The sequence below is a fragment of the Ostrinia nubilalis genome, chromosome 12 (assembly GCF_963855985.1).
Source record: "Ostrinia nubilalis chromosome 12, ilOstNubi1.1, whole genome shotgun sequence".
NCBI lineage: Eukaryota > Metazoa > Arthropoda > Insecta > Lepidoptera > Crambidae > Ostrinia > Ostrinia nubilalis.
In genome coordinates, this window is record NC_087099.1 from 9,432,203 (window position 1) to 9,443,355 (window position 11,153).

At 36.7% G+C, this 11,153-nt stretch overlaps 1 long non-coding RNA gene across 1 annotated transcript; it reads right to left on the reverse strand.

The window, feature by feature from the left end:
* Positions 1–3,902: 3,902 nt before the first annotated feature.
* LOC135076913 (uncharacterized) lies at positions 3,903–10,178 on the reverse strand. Its single transcript, XR_010258348.1, has 3 exons — positions 9,785–10,178; positions 9,659–9,709; positions 3,903–4,720 (listed from the first exon to the last, which is right to left on the reverse strand). It is a non-coding gene; the product is annotated as an uncharacterized LOC135076913 (long non-coding RNA).
* Positions 10,179–11,153: the final 975 nt, after the last annotated feature.

Sequence of the window (11,153 nt, forward strand, 5' to 3'; positions counted from 1 at the left end):
GATAAAATCAAAAAGCATCCCGCATTCGTATTTGAGTTATTTGTCGTCGCATTAAACAAGTGCGCGCAAAAAGTCGAGGGAAGATCAAAGGATGACGTGTCGAGTGAGTCTGAAATAACATCCCGAGTGAGGGCTGACAACTCCACTTTTTGCTTTGAATTAATGGCAAGTAACCGTTGAATGTTGAGTTCGTGACGATTAATAAATTAATCAGCGAATGATTTTGAAAAACAACGCTTTATTTTCATGTAATAAAGCAATCAAGTGTTCTACAATATTTTTTTAGTTACTTCAATTAAGCTAGCACCCATAACACAAGCATATTAATTGCTTACTTTGGGGCTAGATGGCGCTGTGTGAGATTGTCCAAAGATATTTATTTATTTATTTATTTATTCAATTCCGAGAGAATCATAATCCTGCATCAGCAGTGGACGTTCTATGGCTGAAATGTTGATGATGATGATGAATCATAAATCCTGCCTCAAAATACCAAGTTAATATTCCGTATTATTATAGCTTCGTTACCTACGCCTTTCTTTGTAGCTACGTATCTATTTTACTTCTTAGTCTAGATAAATTTTCAAATCAGTCGATGTAGTAGGGAATTTAGTGCAAGAACCCCTCCACTTTGGTATAGAAGGCTCATTTTTGCACCAGTTGTTCTTTGAGTGCTCCTGAGTAGATTTCCGTCGGTAGACATCGGGAGCCCCCCCTGTGGTAGCAGGGGGAGGGGGGGCAAGTTTCCTTCTGCCGCGCTTCACTTTAAGGCCCATATCTTCAAAACTATGGGTATTAGGGCAAGTGTGGTGTCATTTTCGGATAATTAAAGGATGGCGAATTCATTTCTAGAACAAACTTTTTGCCTTTTCATACAAAAAAATAGAAATATTGAGCAAAATTCACAAAAGCCAAAAAGCATTTTTTTAAATAAACGTCGTTTACTTTTAAACCACTGGAGATAATCTAATAAAAAAAATATATCCTGAAAGCTACATTTATCAGGATTATAAATATATACCATTGTATGGTACTTTTTTCGAAAAAAGTAGGTGAAAAAAATTTTTTCTTCAGGACACAGCGGGCGAAATTTACTGCGCGTCGGAAAAAAATATTTATTTTATCCATGAATTCATACTATTTGGTTCATAAGCAAGTAAAGATAATTATTTTAGAATTTATTTAGAGTTCCTGGCACATCAATCTACCATGATTTGTATTTTTTCTTCAATTAATTTTGAACTCTATGTGTAAGACATAAGGTTGAAAATAGCTTAAGAAGAAAGCACTAAATAAAGAACTTGAATTTGTCTAAACGTCTATGATTATTATTATTTTAATTAACACTTATTTGTACATACTATTGTACCAGTGATTTAACGGAAAGGTAAGTGTGTTCCTGATGTGGGATACCTGGACATACAAGGATCGAATGTAATGAGAGAGCCGACAGTCTAGCGAGACAAGGGTCAGAGACGATATCTATTGGGTCAGAACTGATAGTTCTTTATCTAAAAGCATATCCAAGAAGCACAGGGCTGAATGGGAAAGCTCCAACGATATAAGCCTCTCCAAATCATTCCTAAAGGGAAATACAGGGTCATAGAGAAAACTCATCAAAGTTAAGCCCAAGCAATTACAGGTACGCAAACTGGGCATTATGGAACGAACCACATGTCCCACAAAATGGGCCTAACAACAGAAGCTTTCGAGCATGTGGAATAATGTGTGGGGTCCATGAAACACTTAATACTGTAAAGATGGGTCTGCTTGGGTCAGCATATCCGGCATCAGAAGGCTTTCATTCAGACGCTTAATTCATCTAACTCATTGAAAGGATTTTTTTAGATGATAGAGAATAAAAAAGGAGAATAAAGATCCTAATGGGTCGCTGTGGACTACGCTTAGGTGTGGCCCTACATAAGATAACCCAGACAGCTTTGTATCAGCATTGGCTACTGGCAGTTTATCAAGGGTTTCGCGTATAGGATCAGTTGCAAGCAACCGACTCAGTCTTTCCTTTACCCGACTGGTTGGGGGTGGACCAGAGTCGATAGCAACATGGAGCCTACATGGACCAATTTGCCCGTAGCTGCTGAAGCTTGACTGGAAATGGTGATATTTAAGTGCAAGAAGTAGTGCAGAAGCTGGTGCTGTCTGAAAAAACAACTATAATGGTCACAGCCGTAGCTTTTGTGCTAAAAATAATCTCCCGTACTATGATTATCAATCCTCGCTTTCTTCACACTTACCTTTCCGTTAAATCACTGGTACAATAGTATGTACAAATAAGTGTTAATTAAAATAATAATAATCATTAGACGTTTAGACAAATTCAAGTTCTTTATTTAGTGCTTTCTTCTTAAGCTATTTTCAACCTTATGTCTTACACATAGAGTTCAAAATTAATTGAAGAAAAAATACAAATCATGGTAGATTGATGTGCCAGGAACTCTAAATAAATTCTAAAATAATTATCTTTACTTGCTTATGAACCAAATAGTATGAATTCATGGATAAAATAAATATTTTTTTCCGACGCGCAGTAAATTTCGCCCGCTGTGTCCTGAAGAAAAAATTTTTTTCACCTACTTTTTTCGAAAAAAGTACCATACAATGGTATATATTTATAATCCTGATAAATGTAGCTTTCAGGATATATTTTTTTTATTAGATTATCTCCAGTGGTTTAAAAGTAAACGACGTTTATTTAAAAAAATGCTTTTTGGCTTTTGTGAATTTTGCTCAATATTTCTATTTTTTTGTATGAAAAGGCAAAAAGTTTGTTCTAGAAATGAATTCGCCATCCTTTAATTATCTGAAAATGACACCACACTTGCCCTAATACCCATAGTTTTGAAGATATGGGCCTTAAAGTGAAGCGCGGCAGAAGGAAACTTGCCCCCCCTCCCCCTGCTACCACAGGGGGGGCTCCCGATGTCTACCGACGGAAATCTACTCAGGAGCACCCAAAGAACAACTGGTGCAAAAATGAGCCTTCTATACCAAAGTGGAGGGGTCTCCATACAAATCATTGCACTAAATTCCCTACTAATGGTTAGTCTTTATTCTTAGGTAGGTATGATGATCTATCTTTACCTACCAAACTCATCTTCATAAGATATTCTCTTACAAACCATAATGTAAAGACCGGAAGGCTACTGAATTTTGAATGAGACGTCTTTGTGCAGCAACGAAATAATTTGAGAGTAATTTCTTCCTACTGTGATGTCAGTGTCTTTATTATTGTAATTAAATTAGACTGTGTGATTTTCTCGAGTTTTGATGGATTAACTATGTGATAATCAAACAACTTTAGATTTACAAAAAGATTGGATCCATAATGAGACTGCAGACAAAGGAACAGCAGCTATCAAACGAAAAAGACTTAACGAAGCAATAGGTACATACTGTATAAAATTAAAACGTCTTAATCAAAAAAGATATTTTATTTATTTTAAACTAGCTTTTGCCAGCGGCTTCACCCGCGTGAAATTTAGTTTGTCACAGATCGTCATAAATTATAGCCTATATGTTATTGTGGCTTATAAACAATAATACTGTAAAGTTTCATCAAAATCCGTTTAGTAGTTTTTGCGTGAAAGAGTAACAAACATCCAGACATCCACACAAACTTTCGCATTTATATTTGTAGGATTAGTAGGAAGTAGGATTTTCAAGCTTATATGCACTTAGAACACTGTACATAAGATATTGACAGCCCTATTCGACGTACTACAAACAGTAACAGGGATGTACATTGTACATATACATTCGTAAACAGAGAAAACCCACAGACCACTAACGACACTTGCACTTTGCTATCCGTCCGTTTGATATACAACGCGAGTCTCTAACCACATATTATGTTACTGTGGAGTTCAAACATATCAATGTGTTTGCGTGTTCAGAGTGTGTTCCTAGGCTTCTAATTTCTAGCTATTGTCTGTGACTCCTAATCTTCTTGTGTGTATGGATCAACACGGGTAAATCAGGCGACTTTGAAGATATACTGGGATTTATTACGTTACAATAAAGCGTTTACAATATTTCAGTTGAAAGTTCAAATGAGAATGAGAGACGTTAAGCGTCTGTGCAATCGTTTTTATAGGTGTGCTTCAGCGCCATCTGTTGTAGTTTCTTGACATCGCGTGACGTAATCGATGCGGTGTGCTCGGTGATAGTATTGCCATTGATCTTTGGTTGGAGCTTCTCACGCGCTCCAATAGATGGCTCTTCTTAACATTCCGGCGGGCCTTGAGAGACTCCCTCTCAACATCTCAGCTCACGTCGTGTCACGCGCCGAGCCTCGAACCTGGCACCTCAGCGACCGGAAGTGGGCATATCTTTGAGAATGCCCTGTGTATGACGCCCGTGGCCGTCCGAATGACAGCAACCCTTGGTACGCCGTCACTGCCTGAAATCAGAGTTATTATGCGTCCTAACCGCCATTTCAGCGGCGGAAGGTTATCGTCCTTTATGACAACCAATGTTCCAGTTTGCAAGTCTTCAGTTTTCTGTTGCCATTTAGTACGTTTCTGAAGCTCTGATATGTACTCTGTAGACCATCTCCTCCAAAATGTCTGCCTCAGCTGTTCAACTCGCTGGTAACGATTGAGTGTGTGCGTGGTTGCAGCGGTAACATCACTCTCTGCAGGTGCAGTCAGCGGCCGACCAATAGTGAAGTGGGCAGGAGTGAGTGGAGAGTAGTCGTTGGGGTCTGAGGATAAAGGATACATAGGGCGGGAATTCAGGACAGCTTCAATTTGTACCAAAACTGTGCTGAATTCCTCATAAGTCATGTTTACATTTCCTACCACACGTGTTATATGGTGCTTACAGGACTTGATACCAGCTTCCCATAAACCGGCAAAATGAGGCGCGTAAGGGGGAATGAATTTAAATTTAATGTGATTATCTGAAGCGTAATCAATGATAGACTGAGAATTACTCTTTAAAAAATCTGAAATTTCACGAGCTGTTCCTACAAAGTTACGTCCATTATCGGAAAATATTTGATAAGGTTTTCCTCTCCGGGAAATAAATCGTTTCAGTGCTAAAATATAACTCTGTGAAGACAAACTAGTTACTAGTTCCAAGTGTATCGCTCGAGTTGAAAAACATATAAACAGACATAAATAACATTTTTCTAGTCTGGAACCCCTACCTTTCTTATTTAAAATAAATAAAGGTCCAGCATAGTCTACTCCACAGTTTATGAAAGGAAAATTTGCAGTTACTCGTTCAGTTGGTAAGTTACCCATGATTGGTTGTACTATTTTACCTTTCAAACGACAACATATGACACACTGGTTAACGACTTTTTTTGCTAAGTTTCTACCGCCTAGTGGCCACCAATTGTCTCTGATATGAGATAAAATTAATTGAGGCCCAGCGTGCAATAATTTTAAATGTTGACTTTGAAATAATAAATAGGTAAAGATATGTTTACTACACAATAAAATGGGGTGCTTTTTGTCATATGAAAATTCAGAATTAACTAATCTGCCCCCGACTCTTATGATTTTGTCAGTATCTAAAAATATATTTAAACTGGAAATATTACGTTTTGATTTATTTATAGCAAGATTATTATAAAGCGCATTGTATTCTTCAGGAAACGATTCTATTTGTGCCTGTCTAACTATAAACAATAAGGATTTGTCAAGTTCTTCTACTGATAACGGCCCGTGTAACCGCTCATCAATAGATTTTGTTCGTATGTTATGTATAAAACGCATTACATAAGCACAAGTTCTTTGTAATCGATTTAGTTTAGAAAATCGGCTGAAATCAATGATAGGTAAATTGGAATCGCTACTACACAACAAGTTTGTAGTGGGAAGTTTTAACTCAGGTAAATCATTTAAGTTCTGTAAAATATTATTTTGATTTTGTGACCATTTTATGCTATCTTCAAATAAAAAGGTGGGTCCGTTCCACCATAAAGTTGATGAACTCAATTCATTTAAAAGTACTCCACGGGAAACCAGGTCAGCTGGATTATTTGACGAGTTTACATGCAGCCAAATTGTGTTGCTTGTCAACTCATTTATCTCAACAACGCGATTCTGCACAAAAGTCTTTAACTGATGTGGTGACATTTGCAACCATCTGAGAACTATAGTAGAATCTGTCCAAAAAACAACTTTGTCAAAGTTCAATCGAAGTGATTTAATTATTTTATCATACAATCTAGCTCCCAATAGTGCACCGCATAACTCGAGCCGTGGAATGCTAACCGGTTTCACTGGCGCGACGCGGCTCTTCGAACATAATAATCTCACCGTGATGACGTCATCATTACTATTGCACGTCCGAACATAAGCGCACGCACCGTATGCAGCCTCGCTCGCATCCGTAAATATGTGTAATTCGATCCTAGAATGGTCACACGTTCCCACAACATGACGCGGTACGCGAATATTATGTAAATAAGTTAATGCTTCAATAAACTTTTCCCAGTTCCTTAAAATATTAATAGGTACTTCATCGTCCCAATCAAGTTTACATAACCATAACTTTTGTAATATCATTTTGCCAATAATTATAAACGGGCTTAACAAACCGAGAGGGTCATAAATCTGTGAAACAATTGATAGAATTTGTCGTTTACTAACATTATTACATTCAAAATTGACCTTTGATGTGAAATGAAATTCGTCACTTTTGTTAAACCAACCTAAACCAAGAGTATTACTGGAATAATTTTCATCTAAAGAAAAATTTTTGGAATTATCAAAAGTTATGTTATTATTCAAAATATTTTCAGGCGAATTAAATGTCCATTTCCTTAAGGGAAAACAACCAGATAGACAAGTTTCAGATACACCCTTACATATGTGTGATAACTTCTCAATACAATCTGAACCAGTTATAAGGTCATCTACATAAAAATCTGTTAATATTGTACGTGAAATGTCTTCGTCCGTACAGTCAAAGCCTAGTTGTTTAATGCAACGATTGCTCAAGTACGGTGCAGACGCCGTACCGTATGTTACAGTATTAAGCCGGTACACACTGATAGGCTGTGATGGATTTTCTCGCCATAATATTAACTGTAAATCTCTTTGATCTTCATGAATTAATATTTGCCTGAACATTTTCTCGATATCCGCGCAAGCGACAAATTTATATTGACGAAAACGCAAAATTATAGAAAACAATTCGTTTTGCAATGCAGGCCCTGGCATTTGGACATCATTTAAAGATTTGCCAGTTGATGTTTTTTGGCTTGCATTGAAAACTACTCTTAGTTTTGTAGTAGTACTTTGCTCTCTTAAGACACCGTGATGCGGTAGAAAATAATGAGGTGAAGTGTAGTTTTCAATACGTGTCATGTGACCTAGGTCTAAGTACTCTTGCATAAAATCACTATACATTTTTTTATACTCTTGAGACCGTTCTAACCTGCGTTCTAATGACAAAAATCTATTTTTTGCAATATCGTAACTATTACCTAATTCATCAAGTACTAATTCATTTCGTACTGGAATGCGAACTGAAAAACGACCATCAACTGCACGTTTTGTAGTTTCAGTAAACAGCTGTTCACAATGGCGTTCTTCCTCTGTAAGATATGGTTTATGTCTATAATTTTCTTCTAATTCCCAAAATTTACGTAACTGCTCATCTAATTGTAAAGATTGCAAATGATGACATTGTATTTTGTTATTTATTGATTTTGAATTATAAACAATGCCTGAAATAATCCAACCTAGCGTAGTGTTTTGTAGGTAAGGACCTGCCGGTAAACGCATTTTCCCTTCTATCAACAATTCCCAAAACACGTCAGCCCCGATCAATAAATCAATTTTTGACGGTAAATAAAATAACGAATCGGCTAACTGAATATTATTCGGAATGTCTAAAGAGTTATAATGTAATGGAACTGTTGGTAAATTTGAAGTTATATGTTTCAAAACTATACATTTACAGCGAGTATTATAATCGCCGTTTAATGACCTGACCTTAATTTCGCACAACTCTGTCGACTGAGTGTGTGAATGCCCTATTCCTGTGATATGATATGTGGACTGTATCGAATCGACTTTTAATTTTTTACGTAAATTTTCTGTAATTAAACAGTGTTGACTGCCGCTATCTAACAAAGCGCGAGCCTTATGATATACATTGTCATTACCTGCTATCTCCACTAAAGCTGTGGATAATAAAACAGTTTCTGACGCCTGCGTATACAAACTATTGTTCGAATTCTCGTTTCGTGTCGGTTCGGCTGTATGTAACACTGCCGACGAGTGCAGTACGGGGTTCGAATCCGGTTGGCACTCCACGACTGATACTAATGCGTTTTCTATTTTATCATTATTGTTACTGTGCAATAAACTGTTGTGTTTTCTACTGCACTGTTTACATGGACCAAAATAACAATTTGAAGCGAAATGTCCAGCTCGTAAACAATTAACACATAACCTTTTATTATTAACGAATTCTAATCTCTCTTTAACGTTTAAATCCAAAAACTTAGTACAAGAATAAAGCGAATGATTTCCGCTGCATAATGAGCATGTGCGGGTACTTTTGGAATTCACATTATTTTTTGTTGAAGCGAAAATATGTGATTTTTGTTGCGATTGTTGTTGAGGTTTTTTATTGTTATCAAAAGGGACTTTACTATTAGAAAATGATGAAGAATTATGCGCTTTAATCATTTCTAAAGTGTCAGCCTTATTTTTCAAGAATGTAATGAGATCGTCTAACTTAATGCGTTTATGATGCTGCGTAAATAAATTATTTTTATGTTCCTCCCACTCTTTCTCAACTACTGCGTCTAATTTGGAGGTAATGATATAAATAATAAGTGTATCCCAATATTCTACAGGTTCCCCGAGTGTCTTTAAGGCACGTAAATTCTTTGAAACTATATCAATTAATTTCCTTAAATGAAATGAAGTCTCTTTATTTAGATTTTGAATGGTAAATAAAGACTTCACATGATTATGTACCAGCAACTTGACGTTATTATACCTCTCATTGAGCAAATCCCAAGCTATTGTGTAGTTTTCTGATGTGCATTCTATTGATTTAATAACTTGAGCTGCCTGACTAGTTAGCGATGTACGCAAATAATGGAATTTACGAATGTCATCAAGCTGGGTGGAGTTGTGAATCATAGAAAGGTAGGTATCCCTGAACTCTAACCAATTTTCAAACGACCCGTCAAAGGAGGGTAGTGAAATAGTAGGAAGCTTAATATTTATCGAAGCTTCACACCTAGAACTAGCACTAGTTGAATCAGAAAGGCTAAAACGTTTTATTAAACTTTCTGCTTCTGCCATGGTTACGTAATAAATATTTTCAAATGATTCACGATGTTCTAACTGAATTCCAGTTTCACTATCTAACACCATGAGCATTTCGATGGAGCTTTGAATGCTATTAAATTCACTAAATAATGATTTGGCTAATTCACTACGCAATTTTAATTCGGTTAATTGTTTATCGCTAGGACGAGAGTGGCTATGAAAAGAATTTACAAATTTTACGAATAACGTCAGTCTACCCTTGATTGAACCGCGTTTTTTATTTAATTCTCTAATTATAGTATCATCAGAATCTACGCACAAATTAGGAGATTTACAACGAACGGTTACGTTTTCAACACTCATTTTGACGATTTATAAAAGTGGGTACTCACCAAATTCCTGTAAACTGCGTACGTGACTCGTGAGGAAGCACAACACGGTACCTAGAGGAACAAGCACAGCTTTAGTAAAATTGAAATGGGATAAGATGGGGGAAAAAAGGAACGATTTGGCCAGACCCTTTGCTGATCCCTCGATGTGATGATGGATGATCCGGCTCGAAGGACCAATGTTTGCGTGTTCAGAGTGTGTTCCTAGGCTTCTAATTTCTAGCTATTGTCTGTGACTCCTAATCTTCTTGTGTGTATGGATCAACACGGGTAAATCAGGCGACTTTGAAGATATACTGGGATTTATTACGTTACAATAAAGCGTTTACAATATTTCAGTTGAAAGTTCAAATGAGAATGAGAGACGTTAAGCGTCTGTGCAATCGTTTTTATAGGTGTGCTTCAGCGCCATCTGTTGTAGTTTCTTGACATCGCGTGACGTAATCGATGCGGTGTGCTCGGTGATAGTATTGCCATTGATCTTTGGTTGGAGCTTCTCACGCGCTCCAATAGATGGCTCTTCTTAACACAATGTAAACCACATTTGAGTTTGTGCCAAGTAGGTATGTATAGCTCCATGTTTACTAAAGTTTGTTTGTGAATGTTATACAAGCTAGACGTGCTTTTGTAGTTTAAATTTCACGTTTAAAATACAGAAAAAAAATATTGTATTCTAGAAACTTATCACATAGTGTACCATCATGATTGGTCTCCGGTACCGTATTGTCTGTCTTCCTTTTCAAATTGCTATGAAGATGAGTCAATAAAAGTCCGCGCAAAATTGACGAGTCATTGTCATGCATTTTTTTTTCTCTTTGACAGACGTCATTCAAAGTTTAATTAAAGCTAAACGGGAAACCGTGAATCCTTTGTGCATAATTATGTGCATTATTCAATTAGCTAGGACTTGTTAAATAATGTAATCTAAAAATGATTGATCCTCAATGGTATCCATGATGAACAGTTCACCAGGTAAGCACTTGTTTAATTGTCTATGCGCCACAGGCTGTATTATTGGATCCTCATCAGGTAGCCAATTAAATTGTCTATTAATTAAAAATGAAAATTCCAATACATTAAAACAAACGCACAGTTAAATAAACTATCAAAACCGTAGAGATTGTATCCGCTAATTAAGGTATAAAATACCAAATAGATGGAACTGATGAGCAGCCTAACTACTAACTACTGTTGAATGGTAGTTTAATGAAATTCATTAGAAACGCTACTACTCTTAGGCTGAGTTGCACCACCTAGCTTTGACCGTAACTTTAACGATAACCGGTGTTTTTTGTATGGAGTTTGACAGATTTTTGACGTTTGTCAAAGTTAAAGTAAGATGGTGAAACCCAGCCTTAGATAGGCAGATGATAATCACAATGTGGGTAGACTCCGGTAGCGGTAGCCATCAGTCGCCCGAGGCCGTCCATTATGAATGTGTAGAGACGTTCCACATACGAGTACCATGATGTTATAAATCACATGGTGTTTACCATAG